The sequence below is a fragment of the Phocoena phocoena genome, chromosome 19 (assembly GCF_963924675.1).
Source record: "Phocoena phocoena chromosome 19, mPhoPho1.1, whole genome shotgun sequence".
Lineage (NCBI taxonomy): Eukaryota > Metazoa > Chordata > Mammalia > Artiodactyla > Phocoenidae > Phocoena > Phocoena phocoena.
This window is the reverse complement of record NC_089237.1, coordinates 41,004,018-41,030,288: the sequence shown is the minus strand read 5'-3', so window position 1 is coordinate 41,030,288 and position 26,271 is coordinate 41,004,018. Positions and strand designations below refer to the sequence as shown.

The following is a 26,271-nucleotide window of genomic DNA, read 5'->3' as shown; positions in this document are numbered from 1 at the left end:
CTCTTAAAGGGTAAATGGATTATTTCCCCGCATCCTGAAGGGCTACATTTGCAGAAGCTGGGTCTTACCCTAAAGCTGTGAATAGAGGGTAGAGGCCCACACTCCCCCCATAGGGTGAGGCCCACGGGTGGGCAGGTTCTGGTGTCTTTGTAAAGCTATGTTTGGCAGTAGTTCTGACCTGGGTAGGAATCCTGCCCCTTACTAGTTCTTTGACTTTGAACAACACACTCAACCTCTCTGACCCTCTGTTTTTTCATCTGGAAAGTGGGAACAATACTTCTCATCTTCCAGCGTTGCCCTGAGTATTAAGTGAGATGACGTAGTGAAGTGTCTGTCATAGGACTCGGTAACTACTTCTTTCACAGGAATCCTTAGTTTTTCCATCTGTGAAATAGGAATTCCTATCTTCCCCACAAGATAGTAGCCTGGAATGTCATGCTTTGGAAATCAAAAAATTGCTCCATAATTCAAGTGTTGTTTTTATTTGAGGTGATTTGAATTCCCGCAAGAGCAGATACAGGGGAGGGCCACCTTTCGTGTAGACGCCAAGGTTCACACCGGGTCACAGAGAGGGGAAGTGATCTAAACAGCAAGTTGGGTGACAGTGTGTCCAGACACCCCATCTTCTGAGCTGGGTCTGGGCCTTCTGGATGCTCTTCATTTAAGGAAAAAGGGAGTTTTGAGACGAGCTCAACCTCTAGCTCTGGATTTATTGCCTCTGTGACCTTGGGCAAGTACTGGGCCTCCCCAACCTTCATTTCTTTATTCTGAAATGGGGATGATAAAACCTCCTGCAGAGGGTCGTTTAGAGGTTCACAGTAGCAGCTGTGCACATAACCTCCAGCACAGGGCTCCTAGCAGGTGCACTTCCCACGTAAGCACTGAATCCTGGTCACACTTTCCCCTTGTTATAGATAATCTGGAAGCCCCCCAGCTCTGTGCCCTGTCTCCTGAGCTGGAGAAACCCCTCTGTGTTAATTCTGCCAAGCAGTCATCTAGTCACTGCTGACACGCCTCCGGGGATGGGGAGCTCACCACCCCACCGGGCTGGCACCCCTGAACAGCTCAGATGGGGGCGAAGTTCCTAGTGTAATGCCATGAATTCTGTCTCCACGTAATTCTCACCACTGGTAGGTCTCAGATTTATCGAATCCTTCTTCCTTCTAATTCACCTGTTCAGTGACTCTGAGTCTTCTTGTCTCTGTCAACCAAGCCCTGACATGGATCAGCCTCAAACTTCCCCAGCTCCTTTCAACTTGGGGTTCATCAGACCTTCAACTTTCAGGGTCGACTTTGCATAGTCCAAGGTCAGTGCCGACCTTGGCAGCAGCATCTCTGAGGGCTCAGATCCACCAGGCCAGGCCCATGGATCCCTCTTATGGCTCCAGGTTCAGCCTCTGAGCTTCTGTCCCGGTCTTGCTAATCCCTTCCCCCAACAGCTCTGCCCTCACTCAGGAAGGCTTGGAAACAGATCACCTTACACACAGGCACGTTATATACGATCCCTTTTTTGCCAGCTTCGGGGTAAGTATTATTATTCCCATTTCACAGATAAGGAATGAAGGCTCAGAGAGATTTAGCGACTTGCCCAAGGTCACACAGCCAGCAAACTGTGGACCTAAGAGTGGAAGCCGGATCTGTTTGATTTGATACGAGAGATGAATTCTTCCTACACGAGTATGAGAGAAATGTGAATTCATCCTAAACAAGACAAGCAATCTCTTGCTTCTGTTGTTTCCCTATGTTCTGGGTGAAGGATAAAAGCATCCGCAGGGGTGCTATGCTGAGGGCCGTCAGAGCCGCTTAGGTGATTCATAGCTCAAGCGACCAGGCAGCCCCCTAACAGTGTCGAGAGGGGCGGTGTTGTGGCACTGGCTTTAGCGGGGGCAGATTGGCGGAGCCGGGCCAGGCTGCTGCTCGCAAGCACATAAGAGTAACGTCCTGAGTTTGACTCCTGCCACCTCCATCCAATCGGCTGCCTCCCACATGTTTTTACCTCTGTCGTAAGTCCTTCTGAGAGTATGGATGTGGACAGTGCCCAGGGTCCAGCAGCTCCTTTGGGAATTTGGTCCAAGGCAGAAGGTCCTATGGAGCCCTGGAAGGCAGCCCTCACTGTGCCAGCACCGTTAACCCCGATCTCTTCTGTTCTCTCCACACCCCAAACTTGTGTCATTCCTGCTTCCGGGCCCTCATCCTCGTCCACTCCTCCGAGTGGTGCAGTTATCCTGGGTGACGTCAGCTTGGCTGGGCTGCACTACACTTCCCAGTATCCCTTCCCCCACGTGTCTGGTTGGGACCCCAGGAGAGAGGTCCTCGCAGGGGATCTGGTGGCGGAGGTGATGTAGGGGCCACTTTACAGCTTCCAGACCTTTTGGCATAGCTGCTGCCCGCCTGGTTGGTGGCCTGTCCTGCCACTTCTCCATCAGCCCCTGGAACCTTCTCCAGTCTCCCCTCTGCAGAGAGAACTGTTCTTGCCGGCCGGGTCTGCTATTTTCACCCTATGCTTCTTTGCCGTGAACGTGTTTGCTGTATAACTAATTGACCGTAAGGTAAGTTTGCCGCGAAAGATAAAATAACTAGTTGCCTGGTTTTGGTTTGACAGTTTGGTTTCAGCTGGTTGAAACGTGTTAGCATCCCTTCTAGTTAGTGATGGACGTGATTGATGGCTTTATCCAACTGAAAGATGATGATGATTTGTCCCAGATCGTCGAGTTGGTTTCTTATTTTGAAATGCACCACAGTGGCGAAGAAAGAGGTTGAGGGCCTCGAAGGCACAGATTTGAACTCACATTTCCCATAGAGCTTTGAAACGTCTATCAACCCAAGAACACACAGCAGTGTAGAGGCGGTTACAATGTAGTACAAAGCTGAGTTACAAACATGCATCCTAGTATTTGGAAACGGATGCCTCTCTTAACAAAGGAAGAAATTTTGGCAGAAAAGAAGAAGTGTGAATGCCGAATAGGATGAATCCACGAGAAAAAAAAAAGAAAGACAAAGTGTAAAATGCTATGAATGAAAGACTTGGAAGACAAGGGTATGGGTACAACCCACAAAATAAAATCAGTTATTTGCTCAGTATTGCCATGAATCCACACACAGTTAAAATGTATTTAAATAGTTTATATTTTGCAGTAAAGCCTTTTTAATTATGTTATTCATTTCTCGTGTTCCATTATGTCCCTTTTAATGTCCCTCTTTTATTTTATCTTTTACGGCAAAATTGCCTTACGGGCAATAAGTTATGTGATGAAAATAACGTACTGCCAAAATGCTTGCGGCAAAGATGTCCAGGCAGAGATGCTGACGGTAAAAGCACCTAGCCCTGACATGGATCAGCCTCAACCTGCCTCAGCAGTTTGCCGACCATCCCAGGAGTCCCTCTCCCAAGCCCTTATTTCTTGTTGCTCTGACTTCCACCTCCAAATCCCGACCATCCCAGGATCCCTCTCCCAAGCCCTAATTTCTTGTTGCTCTGACTTCCACCTCCAAATCCCCCAGGGCTGGGCCTGACAGAATCGGGCTTGGCCACTCCTTTGCTTCTCCACTTGTTTCTCCAGTGCATTTGAGACCAATCGTGTGCCAGAGACAGAGGAGGCACTCAGTAAACATCAGAGGTCAGATTGTCCTAAGCTCAGGACCCAGTGCTCTGTGAGCCCCTGATGGGAGCAGCCACTGGGTTGGTACTGAATGCACTGCCGGGCGTGCTAGGTCCTGCTTGCCAGTGTCCGAGGGTGACCCAGGGGTGCCCCGCTGGCTCTCCTTTCCATTCAACCCTGGCTTCCCCAGTGTGATCAGTTCTGTGGCCGTGTCTGCTGGGAAGGTCAGTTCTGACGTTCATGCTGGAAGCTTTTGTGTGAATCTCTAACGGTGGACACATCTGTTCCCTAATCAAAACACAGGCAGATTTCTCGTGCTGGGTCCTAATTTGCTGAACTCATGCATAATTGATACAGATTATCTCCATTTTCCAGCCAGATAATTTGTCACTTACTCTTTCAGGGATGATGCTGAACTGGCTCAGGGCGCTGTGGATGGAAGGCACCACCCGCACCCTGTTCAGCCTCCATTCCTGCCTCCCTGTAGGAGCGAATCCATGGAGAATGCAGACGGGCGCCCCCTGCGGGAAGGAAGGAGGAATCCTGTTCTTCAGCAGATGTGTGCGCCAGGGAGAGGAGATGGGCGGCAGGGTGGACTGTCCAGTGGGCAGACCCAAGAAAAGAGTCTCTCACCTGAGTCTTCAAGGACGGCCTGAAGCCATCCAAGGGCCAAGGAACTGCGAAAGCCTTTAAGCTCCAAACTGGACTCTGAGGCAGCCACAACCGCAGTGACTCTGGTGCTGAGCTAGAAATCCAATAAACCCTGGGCTCGGAGCTGGGGTCAAGTGGGTGAGAAAGGACCAGGAGCGGGGTGTGGGGTGTCCCACTTTACGTAAATTACATTTGCAACAACCAAACCCAAAAGAACATACTTTGCCTAAGGGGGTCCTGTGAACACAGGTCATCATCAAGAACATCTCTCTTTTTTTTTTTTTTTTTTTGCGGTACGCGGGCCTCTCACTGTTGCGGCCTCTCCCGTTGCAGAGCACAGGCTCCGGACGCGCAGGCTCAGCGGCCATGGCTCAGGGGCCCAGCCACTCCGCGGCATGTGGGATCTTCCCAGACCGGGTCACGAACCCGTGTCCCCTGCATCGGCAGGCGGACTCTCAACCACTGAGCCCCCAGGGAAGCCCAAGAACATCTCTTTAAAGAGCACTCTCCCCTCCGTGCCTGCCTGATATCTGTGGGTACCAGAGTTGGACTTGCGCACTCATTTTAGGGACATGTGCAGAGAGAGACGTGCACCTGTCAATCAGGGCAAAGGGAGGCTCCATGGGGGAGCGGAGAAGAACCGGATGGGGAGTCAGGGTGCTGGTTCTGCCCCTCCTCCACTGGGTGACCACAGCAAATCGCTGTCCCTCTCCAGGCCTCGGACTCCCAGTGGCCAGAGGAAAGGACTGGATTAGGTGGTCTCTGAGGGCACATCCAGCTGCAACATTTTCTAGGGACAGAAGGAAGGAGGACAGGCATTCCCGAAGGTCCTACTCTGTGTCAGGGGCTCTTTCCTCATCATTCCTCAGGCCTCCCAGGAGGGAAGCCCTATCATACTCCACAGACCAGGGAGCTGATGCTCAAACAGCTGGGTAATGCATCCAAGGTAAGAAAGTGGCAGAGCCAGTGGCTCCACCACTAGGAGATGATGCCGGGGGTGGCGGGGACCCCTGCCTGGCTGACCCCCCAACACTGTGCGTGTGTGTCATTTCCCATCCGATCCTGGAGGATGGGACCAGCAGGGAGCAGCCAGTGGGGCTCGCTGCACCGATCCTGTTCCAAATCCAAGACAAAGCTTTGGGCCACCACCTGGGCTTCTGATGGGGAAAGGGAGGCTGATCTATGTAATTAACACCCCACCCGGCCCCTGGAATCTTTCCTCCAGCCATAGGTGCCACCCAAGAGGCAGCATCAATGACCTTGATAGCATCAGGGTTGCTCCAGTACAAACCTTTAAGCAATTCGTTTTCTACATTTATAAATAAGTCAATAAAAAAGATGTTCGACACGATTTCCCCAGAGAATGGAAAAAGCATGAATTGATTATCTCTTTTAGTCTATGTCCGATGGCAGGTAATGGAGAGTGGCGACGAGGGGGACCGGCTGGGGGCTTTGGAGAATAATGTTTGGGTAAAGATTGCCGTTCCAATGTGTCATCATGCATCTGACACAAAGAAGGAAAAAAACAAACAAACAAAAAGACAAGGCTAGCTGTGCTTCTCCTCTGAGCCTTGTTCCCACCCAACATCTGGCCAAGTTGTAGCCCCTGATACTACAGGAAACCATGGTTGAGTCACTCCCTTTGTTGCTGCCTTCCCCCTTCCCTTTAGGAGAGCTGATTAACTGGACCGCTACCAGTGGCTTGTCATGAGGGTCTTACTTAAGGAAGAAATGGCTACCCTGTGAGTTCCTTGGGAATTGATAGCCCTGGGGAAGTCTCTTCCTCCCGCTGCTCAGGGGATGGTGAGAAAGGAGGACAGAGCCAGGCTCTGAATCAATGAGATTAAAATATTGGAGGTGGTGAGAGAGGAGTGCCCAGCAGGGAGATGCCGCAACCTGGGGAAGACGCAGGAGGAGAGTATAGTCCAGAGAGAGTCTGGCCAAATGATTCAGGCCCTACAGCTGAGTCCCCTTGGTGGGAGGCTCCCACAGGGGAGTGGACAGGCGGGGCATCTGGGAATTGGGCTGATCTTTTAAGATCTGGTTTAAAGAAGATGGCAAAAAGTATGGTGGTTGTTTTCAACCCTGACTGCCCAGTAGAATTATCTGGAAAGCTTTGAAAACACAGTCCTGCCCAAGCCCCACCCAAGTCCAGTCAAGTCAGAATCTCTAGGTGTAAGATCCAAACATCGAAGCATTTGAGAAGCTCCCCGGGTGATTCTGTGGTGCATCTAAGGGCTGAGTCACTGGTCCCAAGGAGACTGTGGATGAATATTCTTCTCCAAGTGTGCTCCACGGACCACCAGCAGCTACTGGCATCATCTGGGAGATCGTTAGAATCTCAGACCCCACCCCAGACCTACTGAAGTGGAATCTGCAAGATCCTCGGGACATTCAGATGCATATCAAAGCCTGGGAAGCGATGGTTTAGACAACAGATTATTCTGGGTTCTCTTCTGATGCCAGCGTCCAGGCAAGTTACTTAACTCCTCCGAGACTGTTTTACTCTATGTAAAAGAAGTATCATGGTACGCCCGTGGCAGGGCCATCGGGAGGAGGAGATGGTGTCATTTCTGCAAAGAACTAACCCAGTGCCCAGAACACGGTAACTTCTCAGAAGATGCCAGTTGTTTTCCCCTCTAAATGAGGGTTAAAGGAAATGAGTCCTGCAAGGCATTTAGAAGAGCGCTTGCATACAGTAAGTGCCTAATAAGTGTGAGCTACTCAACGTTCCCTAGGCAGACAGAGGGAGCCTTTGTGTTCTTCTGGCTCTCTACCCATCCATTTCTTCTAGCCCTCGGAGTGTTGTATTTTAATCAGCTATTTTTATAAGTCCACCTACCCCCACTGGATCCTATGTATCTACTTGGTCTTATTCAGCTCAGCTCCCTGGGCCTAGTACAAAATAGGTCCAGGAAATATGTATTAAATAAATGAAAAGGACATAAAGGGCTCTTTAGCTGGTGAATAGAGAGCCAGCAGGCAGTATGTACGTGGGGCTTCTGAGTCCCTAGACCTACAAGTTCTTGGTTCTTGGGGAGAACCTGATTCTTAAGAAGGAGGAAGGTATCCTTCTGGCTCATGAGTGGAAAGCAACTAATAAATTGTCACGGAGGGTTCTGTGTGTTGAATCAATTTCAACGCACGAAACTAAGGGCTTTACAGATATAATTAGACTGTGAGGTTCTAGAAAAATGAAATCAACTTTGGGATCATTTCTGGACTTCCTTCATTCTCAGTGTGCTCTAGATAGAAAACAAAATGAGGGTCAGTGCCCTTCTGGGGTTAGACCCCATGGCAGGCGGGGAGGAGGCCTGGCAGATGGCAGTGATGACCTCCTAACGTGGTCACCCTGGGGCTGCACACAGACAGCACCAGGCCTTTTGATGGAACCGCTTAATTGGCCTGAACACAGGAGAAGGGACAGGTCAGCTTTGCTCTGGGCAGGGCCTTGGATGGGAGCCTGAGGCCTCTGAACATACACTCAATGTTCTTCTCAGGAAGGCTGTTGCTACCGAGGCCAGCGAGAGAGGATGGGAGCGAAAATATTGAGAAACAGCGCACGGTCCTCCGTAGGGAGCTGGAGATGGGCCAGCTTCCCCAGGACACCAGGACCAAGCTAGCAGGTACCAAGGGGTTGGCGAGCGTTTCTCATGGCTTTCTAAAAGTGAATCATGTTTGTTAATTTATGCATTCGCTCATTCGACAAAAGCTTTCTGGGTTCCTACTCCGTGTGAGGTAGACAACATGCTTTTTTGTGCATTGTTTCATTTGATTAAAAAGGTTTTTTTTTTATTTTCAGTAATAGTCTTTATTATACTGTAATCTTATAGGCATTTCAAAAACCCTGCACAAAAATATCCTATATCACTCAGCAATGTTATAAGCCTACATTTCTTCTTCATCTTCTTTGTTTTTCTTAATGGGAATAACTTTTTATTTATTTATTTATTTTCACCTTTTATTTTATATTGGAGTATCCATTTGATTTTATTTACTTAGACAAGAACTCTCTGAATCATGTCCTATCTTCCCATTTCGACCTCAAGATAAACAGGCTTAAAGAAGCTAAGTAACTTAGCCCAAAATCACACAAGCAAGAACCTGATGGGATCTGAACCTCTGACTGCCTGCATCCAGCCTGCAGCAGTAGGAGTTTGCAGTTATGGCCTCCTGGCCCTTTAAGACAAACTTTCCAGAACACCCTAGGACATGGGTGACAGAACATCCCAGCAGGACCAGGTGCTGCTGAGAAGCAGGAGGCTTTGCTTCAGGTCGTACTGGGACGTGTCAGGCTGGGCAGGGGAGGGGAGGGGCGGGGTAGCGGGTAGGATACGCCAGATCTGAGCCACCTTCTTTGTGCCAACCCCTTGTCTCGGGCAGACAGACTCCTGGCAGAAAGAGCACTGGGGAGTCAAACACGTGGGTCCTATAGTCCTCTCTCTGCCTCTAGAGGGATAGTTGACCTTGCAGAGGCCCCTAGCTCTCACCATCTGGGGCTCGGGCCAGCTGGCTGCCCAGATCTCTGAGAATTAGGCTGGCCTGATTCCATGAGCTGTGAGGTTAGTGCGTCCCTGGAACTGAAGACTTTCCCTTTGCACTTTCGCTAGCACACATACAGGACCACACACTTCCAACCTGACCACGGTAGCCAAGGGCTTGCCATTAAAGGAGGTCCTTCTTTCCTCCATCCTCTGCTTCTCCCAAGCTTGGCTTCTTTTTCTATGACCTGGGGATGCTGGTAACCTCTCTCAAGTTTCTAAGCGTGGGGTGCCGGAGGTGACGAGGGATTCCCCTGACTGCCTCAGCAACTGGAACAATCACAGGGTATGACCAGCCCTTTGTCTCTCCCCTGAGCTTCACCCTCAGTGTTCCAAGACTGAGTGAGGGCCAGCCTGGAGGGGAAAATTATTCCTGTGAAAGGGATGCTCGAGGAGTGTGTAAGGAAGGGGTTGTGGGATCGTACAGGACACTGTCAGGTCCTATCTTATCTGCTTTGCTGCTTCTCCCCTGTTCCCTTCTTGTTCTGGGGAGGCAGGTCTGTGCCCATCACTGGGACCCAGGGAAGAAAGCCAGAACCACATCCCACCTACTGTTCAACCCTGTGGGAGGGGGTGAGGTCCAGTCTACCATGCTGAGATGTTCACAGCTCTCCTCCAGCAAGTGTGTGATGCCCAACCGAGACCAAGGGACAATCCTTCATTCAGCTTATTTTTTAAGGCGTCTAATAAGTGTCAGGCACTGGGCTGGGCTCTCTGAATGCAGCCAAGAAAATGATTCTCATGGTCCCTGCTCTCAAACCTTGCAATCGTGTGCTTGAAAACTGCAGTAAATGAATAATGACACAAATCATTATAAGATCAAAATTGTAGGAAGTGCTGCAAATGCCTTCATGTGCTACCTCCTGACCTTCCCTCTCCCTCCCGGACTGGGTCTGATTAAAAGTGAGACAGCGATGGATGAGCCAGTGGAGGACGTTGGAGCTGAAATTCAATCCTGAATCTCCTTTCACTCTCTGGCTCTTGGGACCGCAGAGCAAATGAGTAGGAAAGAGAAAGGAAGAAGATGCTGTGAAAAAGCAGCTTGAAGCCTGAAGGTGTTAGTGCAAGGGATGGAAAACTACATTCTTTCGCTTCCGTCTCTTTTCCGTTACCGATGTTGGTCTCCTCTGCCCTGTCTTAGCTCAGATCCTTGTCCCTGGATGATGCCGTAGCCCCCGCCTTGCCTTGCCTCCTGCCCACCACGATGCAGCCTCCGTATAGGGCAGTAAAGAACCGCTCTCTGCCTAGACCAGAGTTTCTCAGCCTTGGCGCTAGTGACATTTTGGGCTGGATAACCCTTGGTTGTTGTGAGCTGTCCAAACATTGGATGTTTAGCAGCCTCTCTGTTAGCAGTGACAACCAAAAATATGTCCGAGGATTGCCAAACATCCCCTGGGAGGCAAGACCATCCCTGGTGCTTAGACATATTATGTCCTTGAACTTGACATTCAAGGCTCTCCATGATCTGATCAAACTGTCGTTCAGTGCTCTCTCTTTCTGTCTTTTCCCTCACATCCTATTACATGGCCACAATCGAGTACAGAAGATTTCCTTGCAGTGCCCTACCCCTTTCTCCTTGCCTTTGGCCACGCCATTCACTCTGCTTGGGGTGTCCTTCTCCCTTCTCTGTCCATTAAAGAAAGATCTGCTTATGTCACAAGATTCAGATCAAAAGCCACTTCTGAGACGCTTCTCCAGATATTTGGAGAAATAAGGATCCTGCCAAATAAGGATCAAAAGTCTGTCTGCCCCCGGAATTGCACAGAATCACAAAATGTCCAGACTATAGGACACCTGGGCAGTGAGCGATGTGTTCTTTCAGGGAGGCAGACGGAGGTGCAAAGAAGCGGAGGGTCTTGCTGGAAATCACACAGCCAACCGAAGATGGAGCTGGGCCAGAACCTCAGGCTCTAAATTCCTAGGTCGATATTCTAACCCTGCCTGCCAGCTTTTGCAAGACGAAGGCACCCTCTAATCAACAGGCAGGTTAGTTTTGTGGCCATGAGTGCGCAAAACGTCTCTGCACCTCAATGCTCCTCTTTGTAAAATAAGTGGTTGAATCAGGTGCTCTCTATGGGTCATTCTGTGCAGCTCTGTGCCATTCGGAGTCTGTTTTATTTTTTGAGAAAAGATTGTCACCCAAATATATTCATATTCATAGGTATTCGTATTATCACTACTCCCCCAATCCATCTCCCTATGTTGGAACACAACCCCAGAGCTAACTCCCGCGAAGGTTAACACAACGGTTCTGCTACTCATCCCAACAACGCTTCGCATCATGCCTTCACGTCACCCCCCAGCATCGTTCTTCAAATTCAGACACGAACCAGAGATGACAAATAATTCTTGTAATGTGTTCTTTGAGGCAAATCATTTCTGATTGCCTGGGACCCCGACGACCTTGAGCACGCACCACCGAGACAAGAGGGAGAAGTCCTGGAAAACGAACAGCTTCAACTTCTTGCCGACGAGAGTGCTCTGCTCACGAGGCAGCAGCAGTACGTGCTGATTACCAAACAGATCATTTTCCAAATGAGGCGAGTCTGTTGGGGATCGGTCCATGCATGGACGTGCCTCATCTCACTACACCCTAAGTAGCCTTCAAAGTATTTTCTGCGCTAGTAAGGAGACAGACATTCCCTCACTGGTGCGTGGGATGTCTTACTTCATCCTCCCAATGAGCTTGGATATTTATTGTTATCCCTCTTCTACGAAGGAGGGAAGGGAGCCTCTGGGAATTCCAACAACTTTGCTAAAGGATCCAACGTGTTGATGTCTCATCTAGGACTAGGGTTCGGGTCCCTTGGCTCCTAAGCCAGTGCTATGCACCAAGGGGCACCTCTAGGGGGTAAAGTTCTTTCTCAGTGCTTTTATTATTTGGCCTCATTCTCTGCGGACTGCAGGTGAAAGCCCGGGGTTGAGGAAGGGAGAATACATGGATGTAAGGTAGGCTCGTCTGGCGAATAAGGGGATTAGACTGGGTGATCATAAATATTCCTGCTGGTTCAAATGTATGGGGCATGGCAGAAAGCAGATCGAGTGTTTTACAAGCATGATTTCCTCTCAGCTGTACAGGAACCCTATGAGATAAATACTAGGCTTGAGGAAATCGAGACGCAGAATAGTTAAGGAGCTTGCCCAGGGCAGAGCCAGGATGTGGGACTGAGGCAGAGATGAACGGCTGTCCACCAAGGTTTGGTACTCCCTTCCAAATTGTGAAGCTGTTGTTGAGAAGCGGTTGCCTGGCAAAGAGCCGCACTTCTCAGCTCTCCTGTGATAGATGGGGCCGTGCTGATCAGTTCATAGCAAAGGATGTTGTGGAAATAAAGATGTCACTTCTTGGTAGAAGCCACTTCGTGGTCTGCCTTCTCCTCACCATCTCCTCCTGCCAATGGACATTGATCCCTAGACGGACTTCAGAAGCTGTGTGCTGTACACAGCAGAATGTCTATCAGGCTGGATCCCTGAATGACTGTGTGGAACAGAGTTCCCACCTCTACTCCAGACCCCTCCCACACTTCTGATTGCACCTCACATACAAGAGACATAAACTTAAATGGGCTTTAGTCATTGAGATATCAGGAGTTACTTATTACAGCAGCTAGAAGGGCCCTGACTAAGGCAGAGACAAAAAAAGAGTTTTGTTTCAGATGTGCATGTTCATCACTGCTACTCTACAGAAAGGTCCTAGGATTGTTTCCATTTATGCAGAGTGTAGATAATTTTCTCCTATTTCCAAACCCAAGAGCAAAAACAGGGTGATATTCTTTCCTCTTATTATGCCCGAAGAGTATATTGGAGTGGCATTCATGATTCTGAGGCTCATTTAGTCTCCCCATCTCAATAAAGGGCACTGCCAGCTATTCAATGGCTTGGCAGTCAGCCTGGATTCTTGTCTTTCCCTTGCCTCCCATACTTTATCAACACGTCCTGTAGGCTCTACCTTACCAATAAAACTGGTAGTGTCCTTCAGCTGGCTGATACCAGCTTTTGAGAGCTGGCTGTCAAATCGTCAGGAGTGCCGCAAGCTCATTGACATCATGTTGGTAGCCTGAGGCAGCTCATGGTGGGAGTATTTACACTACGGGAATTGGCAAATGCTACAAACCAGGATTTCCCCCCCTTCCAGAGCCCATTGTTAAACAGGAGACAGGGCCTGGCAGGAGAGGTGAATGGGCTGACTATGCCCAAGGAGCATGGAGCAAGGAAGAGTCAAGGGAAGAATCCAAACAGAGCAGAGGATTCTAAAGGGCACCTGGAAGAAGAGTGAAAACTGGGTCTCAGGTCAACATTCATCCAGGAAGGGCGAGAACAAGTGGGTCCAGGAGGGGCAATTAGAACAGAATCCGGATAGACTTATCTAAGGCCCCTTTGTTAGGGCATCAGAGAGAATCAGTTCCTGTCTATAGCTTTCTAGTGGTGTGACATTGGGGAGGTTACTTAGCCTTTCTGAACCTCGGTTTCCTCTGTAGAAGAGGATTAACGCTATCTTCCCGAGGCGGGTGTGAGCACTAAAAGAGTGCTCCATGTATGACAGCCTCCAGCACAGTGCTTGGCATGCAAGTGTTCAATAAATGCTCAGTAACAGCTCATTTTCATACCCTTACCTGACTTTCTGCATGTGAATGATCAATCCTTTCGTTGTCTGTATTCTTTAGTTGGACCCTAGAACCAGAAACTGTAGGGTATCAAAGCTAGAAGGGACGTAGAGATGAAAACTCTGGATGTCTGGGCTCATCTTGGGCTGGCTAATGAGACGAGGTCAGCGGGGATTGGAATCTCCATACAGAAATGGCCAATGGACCCACAGGAGGGAATTGCCTGGTGGTCCAGTGGTTAGGACTCCAAGTTCTCACTGTCGAGGGCCCGGGTTCAATCCCTGGTCTGGGAACTAAGATCCCGCAAGCCACGTGGTGCGGTGAAACAAAAAAACAAAAAACCGACAAGAAAAAGAAACGGCCAGTGGGAGGACTTGAGGCGGGTGGGGCGCTCAGGTAGATGTATACACCAGAGCTATGGAATTCATGCCTTGTCATGAATATTTGTTAGAAACAGATATGGCAAGCCCTTAGACCTGTAAAGAGCTTTTCAGCTTACAGAGCCTGTTCAGACCCAGGTTTTTACTCACTGCCCCCGACAAACGATGGCGGGGGTGTGGGGGGGTACTGTCCCTATCTGCAGATGAAGAGACTGAGGCACAGAGAGCAAAATGACCACCTCCGATGAGCCACGTGGCCTTAAACTAGAGTCTGAGCGGAGGTGTCTACTGCTTACTGTATCATACACTCCTGTCACCTGGAGACGGAGCCTGCAATGCCCCCAAAGCGGTTAATTTCTGAGGAGCAGATTCCTTCTCAGACACCCAGCAAGTGCCTTGCATTTTAATGGGCCCTAGGTGCTTACTGCTTGCAAAGAGGTCAGGTTTCTAAATGGACAGCCAGATGGAGAGGCCTTCTGGACCCTCCCTGGGGCCAAGTGAGGCTACTCCTGCCATTGGCTCCTGCTCTCCTCGCCCTAGAATGGTTCCAGCGCCTTCCATGCTAATAGCTCACTCCTTCTGAGCTCCTTTCATTGCTCTCCGGCTTAGATTCCAAGTGGAGAGCAGAAAGGCTGGAGACCGGCAGGGCAGCTCCAAATGCAAACACCTGCAGGCCCAAATGCAAATTCTTTTTTCTGTCTACCAAGAAAACACACAGACAACTTTAATACGCAGTGCCTTGCAGCAGTGCAACAGTGAGGGTCACTGCATATCCAATACGGTCTCGGTTCAGACACAAATAACAAAAACCCAGTCCCCATGCCTAGGGCTTTATATCTTGCAAAGGACACTCACGATCACCCTCATAGTTGATTCTCATAGGAAGCCAGGTTCAACACGTTTGATGAGAGTGGGTATTCGCTGACTGCTGACTGTGCCCTGGAGGAGCTCACCACCCACATGGGGAAATAGGATGTATTAGGGCATAATTACACAAGGGAGCGGGAGACCCATGTGGTGCCGTGGGGATGTGTGAAGAGGAGGGGTGACATACAGGCTGGTGAGTAGTTAGCCCGGTGAAGGGGCAGACAGAGAAGAGTCATCAGGCAGAGAGAACAGCATGTGTGAGGTCCTAAGACTGAGAGAGCTCAGGTCTTGCATTAGTTTCCTGCGGCTGTTGTAACCAAGGACCACCAACTGTGTTGCCTCACAGTTCTGGAGGCTGGAAGTCCAAAATTAAAGTGTCAGCAGGGTTGGTTCCTTCTGAGGACTCTCAGGGAGCACCTGTTCCAAGCCTCCCTCCTAGTTTCTAGTAGCCTCAAGCATCCCTTGACTTGTAGATGACATTCTTCCCTGTCTTTACATCATCTTCCCTGGGTGTGTATCTGTCTTTGCATCAGTATTTCCCCCTTACTACAAGGACACAGTCATATTGGATTCAGACCCACCCAAAAGGCATCTTCTTAATTTGACCATCTGCAGGGATCCAATTTCCGAATAGGTCATATTCACAGGCCCAGGGGCTTAGGGGTTTAGGACTTCACCATCTCTTGGCAGGGACACAATTTAACCCATTAACAGTGCTGCTTAAAGGATGAAGGCGGTGTAGAGATTGAAGAGGACGACGGCAAGAGGAGATGAGGCTGGCTGTGTCTACCAGGGCCCTCTTAGGGAAGACGCATAAAGCATGGTGAAGGCTTTGCCATTGATCATAAGGGAAAAGAGAAGCTCATCTTTGTTGCCCTCACATAGTCACTTCTTTGGGTTCCTGGAGCTCGACAGCTCTCTGAGAGCCCTTTCCTGGGTGAGTGGGTGTAGGTCTCCCACTCAGGGTAAATTCTTTGAGGAAAGAGACCAAGTCTTATTATTCACTGGGACCCCCAGAACAGTGATCAGCACATGGGCCGGGATTAATAGATGCCTACTAATTGAACGAATTTAGTTCAATCCTTGTACCAGCTGAGTGCAGAGTTGCCTCTTCATTTATATGTGCTCTTCATACCATTTTGCATCATTGTTGCTATAATACAAAATCCCTTTTGTACATCTTTATGAATATTCTTGATTTCTTAGATTGAAATGTTTATCTCCTCCTCTTAAAACTGGAATCCTTCATTATGTTCTCCTAGACTCCTGTATCTAATAGTGTGAGGCTTGCAAAACAGATCTGGCTGGGTGTTTTGTTATATGTCTCAGAAAAGAAGCCCCAATAAATTGTGTGTGTGTGTGTCTTTAATGTAGAGGGAAGTAATAATCGGTTTGCCATCTTAAGGTTGACAACACTGAAAATGGGATTTATCCAACCTCAACATTGTTAGAGATTGTAAGTTTGATGATCTACTTCTAGGATTTAAGATTTGCCTGGGTCTCTCTCTCTCTCTCTCCCTCTCTCTCTACTGACTCCTACAGGCTTACTCAGAGAGAAGCAGGATTTTCTAGCCCTGGCACAATCTTTGGATTTCTGAAGGAAAGAGGACCTGCAGCCCCAGAATGTCTCTCCACAACAGAGCAATGGAATGGCTGACCAATCAGGTGACATGTGAAAGGAAAGTGCAACTGGCTATATTGCAGCATCCAAACTGGAAAGGAACCTAAAGAATGGCCCATTTTACAGGTGGGGTGAGAGAGGCTCAGGGAAGAATGGAGACGTACCTGAGCAGAGCCAACAGGTAACAACAGGCCCAGAAGGGAGATGCCCTTCGGAAGCTCAGGTCACTGATGCAAAGCGCATCATTACCTGCTGTCAGGTGAGGACTGTATTGTCAGGATTCATCTCTCTGGGCTTTGGTGCTTACTGCTCTCCTGAGAAGCATCACAGGAAAGGGTGAGCAGCGTTACAGGACTGCCCAGGATGGCTCTCAATGAGAAAGAAAGAAATACACAGGCAGCCAGGTTTCCAAGTACAGCACACCTTGGGCCCTGCATTTCCAGGCATTAACCTCCCCCCAGAGACCCAATGCAAGCACTCGTCCCCTGAGGAGCCGTTTCTCCAGCACGCGGTGCCACAGGTACACCACGTCCAGGTACTAATCCCATGACTCTGCTCCCAGACATTTTGCCCCTGCCCTGGGTTCCCAGGCCCTTTACCTGGGCTAGTGGATGGTTAAGAGCCACTGGACCAGGACTTTAGGGTTTGAATCTATGCTCTGTCCCTAACTAGCTGTGACCCTGGACAAGTCCCTTTATCTCTCTGAGTCTGTTTCCTCATCAGTTTAATGGGGAAAATGGTAGTTTCTTCCTCATTAGGTTCTTGCAAGATCAATGAATGCTTAACACAATCCTTTTAGATCCAAAATACTTGATTCACTTTGCTGTGTGTGTATGATTCAAATATTAACGCGAAGCAGAAATCAATTCAAATCAATCCTCAATGTGTATGCCAGGGACTGCGCTCAGCCTCCCAGATGTCTTTGGGCCCCTGCTCAAAATAACTTTCACCCAGCACTCTCTCCCTTTCTGTAAAGTTTCTCGGCATGAGATGGATGGTGTGAGCAGTGGCCGTGAAGGCTTGAATGCACAAACTGTAAATGGCTCAGACCGTGTCTCCCTGGAACTCCAGTTTCAACACTGTTTTGATCAGAATGATGGTTTCTGCCACAAGCAACTGATTGGCCTGTACAATTCTGTCATCCCCCAAACTGATTAATTCTTCAGTAATGACACTGCCTGTGGTCGCTGCTGGCACGCAAGCTACCTGTACAAGTAAATACAGGAGCATTTACTCCTTGTCAAGTTCTCCAAATTCTTTACATATGCTATTTCACTTAGTTCTCTTGGCAAAGCCCTGTGCAGCAGGTCTCTGTGTAGGGGGAAGCTGGGGTCAGTTCAGAGAGGTTAAATAAGATGCCCAGGACACACAGCTAAGAAGAGGAAGAGAGCTGGGATTTGAACTCAGGTCTTTTTCAATCTTTCAGCCACGTTTAAAAAAAATAAAACAGGTTTACTGAAGCATAATTTACGTACAATAAAGTTTACACTTTATAAGCAGAAAGTTCAAGGAGTGCTGGCAACTATATACAGTTGTATAAGCGTCAGGTAATCAAGCTACCGACCGTTCGCTAACCCCAGAAGTTCCCTCTTGGCCCTTGGCAGGCAATCTGCTCATTCCAACCCCGGCCCCTGGGAATCACTGATTTGTTTTCTGTGCACATAGTTTTGCCTTTTCTGGAAGGACATATAAATGAAATCATGCCATCTGTAGTCTTTTGTACCTGACTTCTTTTATTTATCATAATGCACCGTTGTCACCTGTGTCATTGGTTTGTTCCTTTTTATTACCAAATAGTAGTCCATTGCATGAATGTACCACGGTTTATTTATCCACTCACCATTCGATGGACACTTGGATGATCTCCAGTTTGTGGCTATAATGACTATAGCTGTCATAAACACTTGTACGTAAGTCTTTGCAGGAACATATGTTTGCTGCACTTCTCTTGAGTAAACCCGCATGAGTAGAAATTCCAGAGTCTCAGGTTAAGTGGATGTTTAACTTCAGAAGAACCTACCAAACTGCCTTCCAAACTTTCTGCATCTTTTTGAATTCTCACCGGCAGTGTGCATGAAAGATTTTTTTTTAGCTACATTGAAACATTCACCTCATTCTGAGTTGGGAAGATAGAGAATGATGAATGCCACATTTCATTGAATCTAAGATGCCATTAATTTTAAGATGCACCATCATTCTATGTATCAATAAAAAAATCTGACCAACTATGACACAATGCTTTCTTATCACTTAGAAAAAATATTTTATACGTTTAAACTGACCTGTAACTTGCTCTTATACACATTTAAAATGGGAAATAAAAATGAAAAAATTGGGTAGTCCTAGAACGTATTCATCTTTAGAATCTTCTGAATCTTTTTTTTTTTAATTTTCATTTTATATTGGAGTGTAGTTGATTTACAAGGTTGTGTTAGTTTCAGGTGTACAGCAAGGTGATTTAGTTATACATATCCCTATATCTAGTCTTTTTCAGATTCTTTTCCCATATAGGTTATTACAGAGTATTGAGTAGAGCTCCCTGTGCTATACAGTAGGTCCTTGTTAATTATTTTATATATAGTAGTGTGTACGTGTTAATCCAGACCCCCTAATTTATCCCTCCCCTGCCACCTTGTCCTTTTGGTAACCATAAATTTGTTTTCTAAGTCTGTGAGTCTGTTTCTGTTTTGCAAATAAGCTCATGTGTATCATTTTTTAGGCCGAATCTTTATTTGGCTCTAAGCCTTGGGTGTCCATGTATATCCACATGGACTACAGGTGCCGTCCACTTACTGGATGAGGCAGCATCCTTCTCGAAACAATGCTCTGTTACTGGCTTCCGGATTTTCTTTCAAGCCAATCTCAATGCTCTGAACTTTCTTATTTGATTACACTCATCTTCTACCCCTGCCACCTCATTGAATTATGTATCATCAGAATTTAAGAAAAACTTCTGTTCTAATTCAGTAAAAAGTTTTTTGGCCGACAGATGTTTGATGCCTTCAAGATAGTCCCACTTGATGGATGATAAATCAGTCACACTAGCCTCTATGGCTTTAAAGTTCATTCTTTTTTTTTTTTTTTTTTTTTTAAGCAATGTGACAATTTCTCTTGTCTTCCGTAGCTATGGTTCTACATGGTGAGCAATGCACAGGATCCCCAACTGGAGTTCTGACACTATTAGCAGCCATGGCACTGAGTCTACACACGTGGGGGCTGTAATGATTTTCTCATGACTTACGGCCAGCAAGTGATTGAAAGATGCCTTCATTTGTGGGAGACAGCCTGATTTTAAGATGTTAAAATTGAAAAAAAACTGTGCATCTTAGAATTGATCAAATATAGCATATTTTACCCCAAACTTGGGTTTCTGCCATGCTCTTTTAAAATTTTTTAATTAATTAATTAATTAATTTATTTTTGGCTGTGTTGGGTCTTTGTTGCTGCACGTGGCTTTCTCCAGTTGGGGCGAGCGGGGGCTGCTCTTTGTTGCGGCGCGCAGGCTTCTCATTGTTGTGGCTTCTCTTGTTGCATAGCACAGGCTCGAAGCGCGCAGACTTCAGTAGTTGTGGCACGCAGGCTCAGTAGTTGTGGCTTACGGGCTTAGTTGCTCCACGGCATGTGGGATCTTCCCGGACCAGGGCTCGAACCCGTGTCCCCTGCATTGGCAGGGGGATTCTTAAGCGCTGCGCCACCAGGGAAGTCCCCATGCTCTTTTTTTTAAACAGCCCCCCAGACCCCAGAAACATCAGCTTCATCTTCAACACCTCCTTCCTCCTGAACCACATCCAATCACGATGATTCTCCCATTCTTACCTACTTCTATCACCTTCATCCCATGCCTTATTCTCTCTTTCTTAAGCTATTGCAAAAAACCTCCTCCCTTATCTGCTCGCCTTCTAGCAATTTCTTCACCTTCACTCAACCCTATTCATTACCCTCAGAGTGATCATTCCACTACGCACATTTGAATGTGCCGTCTCCTTCCCAAAACTCTTTCCTGGAGCCCCATTATTTGAAAAATAAAGTATAAATGCCTTAGCCTGACATTCAATTTCTCCTACATTCTGAGCCCTAATCTCTCATTCCAGTTTTGTTCTTCACCGTAGTCCCCTCCAGGCATGTCTGATTATTTGATCTTTTCCAAACATGCCTTGGACTTTTCCCCCCTCTGGAATTCTGCTAATGCTCTGTCTAGAGAATATTTCTCTTTCTTATTCTTATTAAAGACCACTCATAGAAGTGACGCACGATGCTCGTTTGGTCACATCAGCATGTGGTGAATTTATGAGTAAAGTTCTCTCCTCTTTCTCAGTTGCCCATAATGGGTTAATAATACACATATGTACAAGGTATGTATGTATATACACATATACACGCATAAATAGACACACATTACATACATACACACATTCACCCTATTCATTTGCTTTTTATATTGGAGTATAGTTGATTAACAATGTTGTATTAATGTCAGGTGTACAGCAAAGTGATTCAGTTATACATATATATATGTATCTATTCTTTTTCAAATTCTTTTCCCATTTAGGTTATTACAGAATATCGAGTGGAGTTCCCTGTGTTACACGGTAGATCCTTGTTGGTTATCTATTTTAAATATAGCATACATGTCAGTCCCAAGCTCCCATTCTATCCTTCCTCTCCCCTTCTCCCCCCCAGGTAACCATAATTGGCACGACCTCTGTGGAAGTTTCTTTGTGCTCTTTAATCAGAATCCTTCTTCCTTTATGTTTCCCCAACACCAGCTTGTACTTTCAACTGTACTATCTTCTGGTATAAAATGGATATAGGAGCACTACACAGGCCTATTTTTAGAATTAGATTCAATTGCGTGGTCTTAGAGTGCTGGCATTTTGGAGGCGTCTGAGTGTAATAAATTAGACCTAGAACTGGCATCAGGCCATCCTGGGTCAGGCTGCAAGTCTGTCGCTTACGATCTCTGTGACCTTGGGCAAGTAGTGGGACCTCTCTGGCTTCAGTTCCCTGACAGTCCTGAGCCAATGAGAGCCCCCAGGCACCTTCAGAAGCCCCTTCCCAAGCATGCAAAGATGCTAGGAAAACTGCTAAGTGCATTTCCGAGTCCTTGTGGGTAGGACGATTCTGCCTAGCCCCTCTTCTCCTTGGGCCCCTGGTTCATGTCCTGTGGCAGGAAAAATTCCTTTCTCCTCTGCCATATTATGCACTTATAGATGGGAAGCCTCTGGCCAGCATGGGCCTTCCTCCCCAGTCCCTGTTGCAGGTAAACGTGGCCACGTGACTAATTTTTACTAAAGCGTACTAATGGGAGCGACGCGGGCCACACTGGGGTCCAGGCTTTTAATCTGCAGGTACCTCATCCATGCTCTCTTTGCTTTTGGAGGCTGAGTGTCAGAACCACCTGGAGGGCTTATTAAAACATAGATTGCTGACCCCACCGCCAGCATTTCTGATCCAGGCCCAGAGAGGGGCCCAAGCAGGAGCATTTCTAACAAGTTTCAGGGTAAGACACTGATGCTGTTGATATGGGGACCACGCTTTGAGAAGTACATCCTAGGAGCTGGCAGAGTTGCCACATAGAAAGAGTCTGGGTACCTATGTGCCCTTGGAGGGAACGAAGAGCAGCCCTGCCAATCAGGCTCACCCACCTGCAAACATTAAATGAGCAAGGAACAAACTTTTATTTTGTTTGAGAGTTTATAGATTTTGGTGAGTCTATGTATATTGTAGCAGGTTAATCTCTCCTTAAAAGCACCATTCCTATTCCCATGGGGCTGAGGCCCAGACCCATCGCCTGGCTGCTGTCTGTCTCTCCCTCCAGTCTGGACCAAGCCTTAGAATCCCTCACACCCTCCCAAGTACAAGTATTCCCTGCTTTTCAAAAGTTTGCTTTATACCACTTCACTTTGATGAAAGACCTATATTAGCACCTGTTTTCGCTAACGGAAAGAAATCCAAAGAGTATTTCTGCTTTTACAAAAAAGGTGAAAAGCGAAAACAGAGTCCAGCATTTGTCTTGCAGCGAATCCTAACAGAGGCATCACGTACCCTGAGCAGCAAAAGTGGCCCTGCCGAGCTCCTTCCCTGAGAACTACACCCAGCAACTCAGCATCCAGCCGCCATAGTTTTGAACTGTGTCTGTGGGCATCTGGGCTTTATCTCAATTTATTTTGGGCATCCATGAGCAAGATGTGTCCTAAGGTAACTAATTCTTTGCTTTATGCCACTTCAGCTTACAAAAGCTTTCACGGGAAAGCTCTACTTTCAGATAGTGGAGGCAACCTGTGTTTTCACCAATCACAACTGCAACATCACCCAGAGGCTGAGAGTCCCCAAGTCCACAAGTCCCCCTGCTACTCGCTACCTAATGGATGGACAGTCCGTCCATCCTGCAGAAAGCTAGACTTCCCTCCCACCCACTGGACATGGCGATGAGGGTTTCTGCCCCCTGGCTGGAGCAGCTCATCCCCTCTGTCCTGATTAATTGCCTCTGGCTGCTGCCCTGGACAGCTTCTGCCCATCCTCTTCCTGTGTCTGGGAACCCCCCATCCCCCCTGCAGTAGGTACACCCACTTAGTACCCAGTTCCTCAGTCCCCAGCACTGCTCCTTGCACAGAGGAGATGCTCAATGTCTAAAATCAAAGCCACGGTGACCAATTCTGAGCAAGAAGTTGGGACAAGTTGCAAGGTGAGGATGACAGATGGCAGGGGGACGCAGTCTACCCAAGTCAGTGATGAGCCAGGAACAGGGTACGTCAAGTATTTCCCTGGTCAAGTTCCCAGAGCCCTGTCTTGTCAGAATGCAGACTCTCAGACATAAGAGGGCAATTGTGTGATGATTATAGATAAAAAAGCCTAGCAAGTATTAAGAGATCACTAGTCCAATAAGCACATGAAAGCTCAAAGCAGGATTCATGCCATTAATTCAAATTACATGAGCCGTAAGTCTGCCATTGCCTTCCTTTTAACCAGCACATCAAGGAAAAGAGGCGCTTTCACTGGATTACTAAAAGGATTTAATTAACATGGAATATTTCACAGGCAGACAACCTATGACAGACTAATTAAAATATAGTTTGTTGAAATGCACATTAATTGGTTACTAATTCTCACGTTTCATTCCCCTTTAAGGGATAAAGATATGCTCAGTAGGAGACATTGCTTTACGCATACACGCATCTCTCTGTTCTTCGGCTCAGCATTTAATTAAAAGGAAGGACAAAGTCCATCACTCTGCAATTCTAGAAAATGGAGCAAAAGTCAGAGGGAGCAGATAAGGGGTGTCACTGTACACGGGGCAAGCAGTAGGGTAGGCAGAGCACCAGACTGGGAGTCTACTGGCTTGGGAGCTCCTCTCCTACTCTGCTCTCAATTCACTGTGTGTATCTTCCCTGCTTAACGCTGCCCATGGCCCCCCTTCACCATTATATAAATTCCAAGTCCCTGCTAGCTGGTAAGTTATAGTCAGGCCCTTGACTATCTTCCCAAGATTCTCTGCCTTGCCCATTTCACTCTAGTCAGCCTGACCTTCTTGCTGGACCTTGAGCAAATCAAGTTTGTAATCACCACTTCTGGACCTTTGCACTTGCCATTCCCTCAGCCTGGAATCACTTTCCCTGAATCTTCATATGGGGCTTCTTCCCATCATTCACATCTCCGTCCAAAGAACTCCTCAGAGGCCTTCCCTGATCACCCACTCTAGTGCCCCCCCTTTTATTCTCTATCTCATCACACTATTTTCTTTTATTCACAGATGTAACACTGTGACATTAACTTAGGTATTTATTTGTTCACTTATTTATTGCCTATTCCTATTGACTGTAAGTGCTATGGAGGCTGCAACCAATCTGTCTCCTTGATGCACTGCACCTAGGACAGTGCCTGATACATAGTAGGCAGTCAATAAATATTTGTTGATTGAATGAATGGAAATAAGGATGGAGAATAAGATCTTTGAGCTTCTGTCCAGTTCCAACATTTTAGGATGCTTTGAACTTATACAGAACCAAGAGAGACACAAATGCTATAGAAGACACAGTGTCTTAAATCTTTTTGGTACCTCCCTTCTGGCCCTTAGCAAAGCCTTGCTCACGAAGATCTTTCAGGAAGTGTTTGTGGACTGGGGTCCATCTGGATCCTGCAATTCTAGAGTTCTAAGGCATCTGCGATTAGGGCCAAGACTCCTGTCCACCTCCCCTTTTCAAAACTATAATCATGGAATCACCAGTTTACAAATCGATCTCCTCCCAAAGCCTTTGTTACCTGCTTCATCAAACTGTTTCATGGGATTCCAGCAAGACCAAGACTCTCCCTTCGGTGCTCACCTTGCAAACTAGCCTGGATCACAGCTGACGGATGCTGCTTGTGGCTGTCAGGTGGGCACTCTTGTTTTAAAAATAAGGAGTCTAAATCTTATGCACTATGATAGTGCTTTCCTGGTTATGCGTCTAGAATTCTGTCCTTCCCTCCTTTAAGGAAATCTGAAATGCAGTGGATGATAAGGCAGGTTTGAAATCTCTTTCCCGGAGGAGGTGGTAATCCTCCCCTCTAATGCTTCAGCCTCTCTCCTTCCATGGCCCGTGGCCACATCTCCCTCCTCCACCTCAGCAACGTGGATGATAATGGGATCCACCACCTCGCTGCCTTATGTGGATTTTCTCCTTCTCATGAGCTGCTCATGCTAGAGGCACTGAAACAGCCTCGAGCCAGAGGCTGGACCACTTGCACCCCCAGCATTTGGCCAGATGCTTTCTTTTGCTCAATGTTTCCAGCTTTTCATCTCGATGCAGCCACTCTTCCCAGCAGAGTGGAAATGTAAATTTCAGAGGCACAGGTGAGGGCTGAGATCAGGCCCTCCATGTGGTCCCATCCAGCTCAGAAGAGCTCTGCATAGTCATTTGGGGCCAAAGCCCCAGCTGATAATAAAGCATTAGTTTGCCTACTTTGAGCATATGTTGTAGGAAGAGTGTTTTTACAAGTCCAAATACTGGAAGGATCCAAAAGTATTGTTCTAAAGTAAACTCTTAAAGCTTGATATCCTTTTTAGGTTTGTAGTCACGATTATTGCTATGAGTTGTCATGGGGGTGCCAGTGGGATAGGTTGAGCAGCACATGGCTAGCCCAGGAGATCATGGGAGGTAGAGGGGAGTACGTGTGACATGAACGGGGCAGGACTGATCGTGGTAGACAATCACAGTGATGGATAATTGCGGTGATGTCATGGGACCCTCAGAGTTAACCCACATATTGGGGCAGTTCTTATTTACATTTTGGGACAGGTAACAACTATTTTAAAGCTCTATTGTATAGTAGTTAAATAGCAAAGTATCTAGAGCCAGACAGCCTGGCTTTGGTCCTGGCCACGTCACCTACTGGCTACTACTGGGCACTGGTTTCCTCATCTAGAGACAGGGTAAATTTCATCCCTCATAACCTACTGGAGATGAAGTGAGGGGAAAGTATTAGCAAGAGCTATGAGCTCAGAGTGGAGGAAACAATAACTTCTGAGTGAGGGGAATCATGGTTTCTAGAAGAGGGACATTTGTAGTGGGCCTCAAAGGATGAGTAGGAGTTTGCTAGGCAGAAGATGCTATAGTAAGGCTGGGGAAGTAGGTAGTAGAGACAATAATGGTAGCGGTAAGGGGAGGAGGCTACATTTTAGGCAGGGAACAGCCATGTGTGAAGACTGCATGGCTGGCCTGTGAAGTGTCATGTAATGGGAGTATTAAAGGATAGGACAGATTGAAGCTTGGCCTGAGCTTGTTGTAAGGCTAAGGAATCTGGGCTTTATTCTATGCAGGAGGATTTTTTTTTCCTAGATGATATTTTTATACCTAGAAAAAGAAACAATATTTATCTTAAGCTCAGTGCCAACAACTTGAATGCCAAGATAGTGCCAAGGAAAAACAATCACATGTAAATCCACTGCAAAAAATAATTGCTCCTAACATGCGGTCATATGTCTTTTCAGCATTTTTTGGATGTATATGTGTGCTAGTCTAGCTTTACCAAAAT

General features: G+C 47.4%; 1 protein-coding gene across 1 annotated transcript in view; it reads right to left on the bottom strand.

Moving 5' to 3' along the window:
• ASIC2 (acid sensing ion channel subunit 2) overlaps nucleotides 1–26,271 on the bottom strand; it is a 1,003,709-nt gene that overhangs the window by 467,350 nt on the left and 510,088 nt on the right. The window lies entirely within an intron of this gene.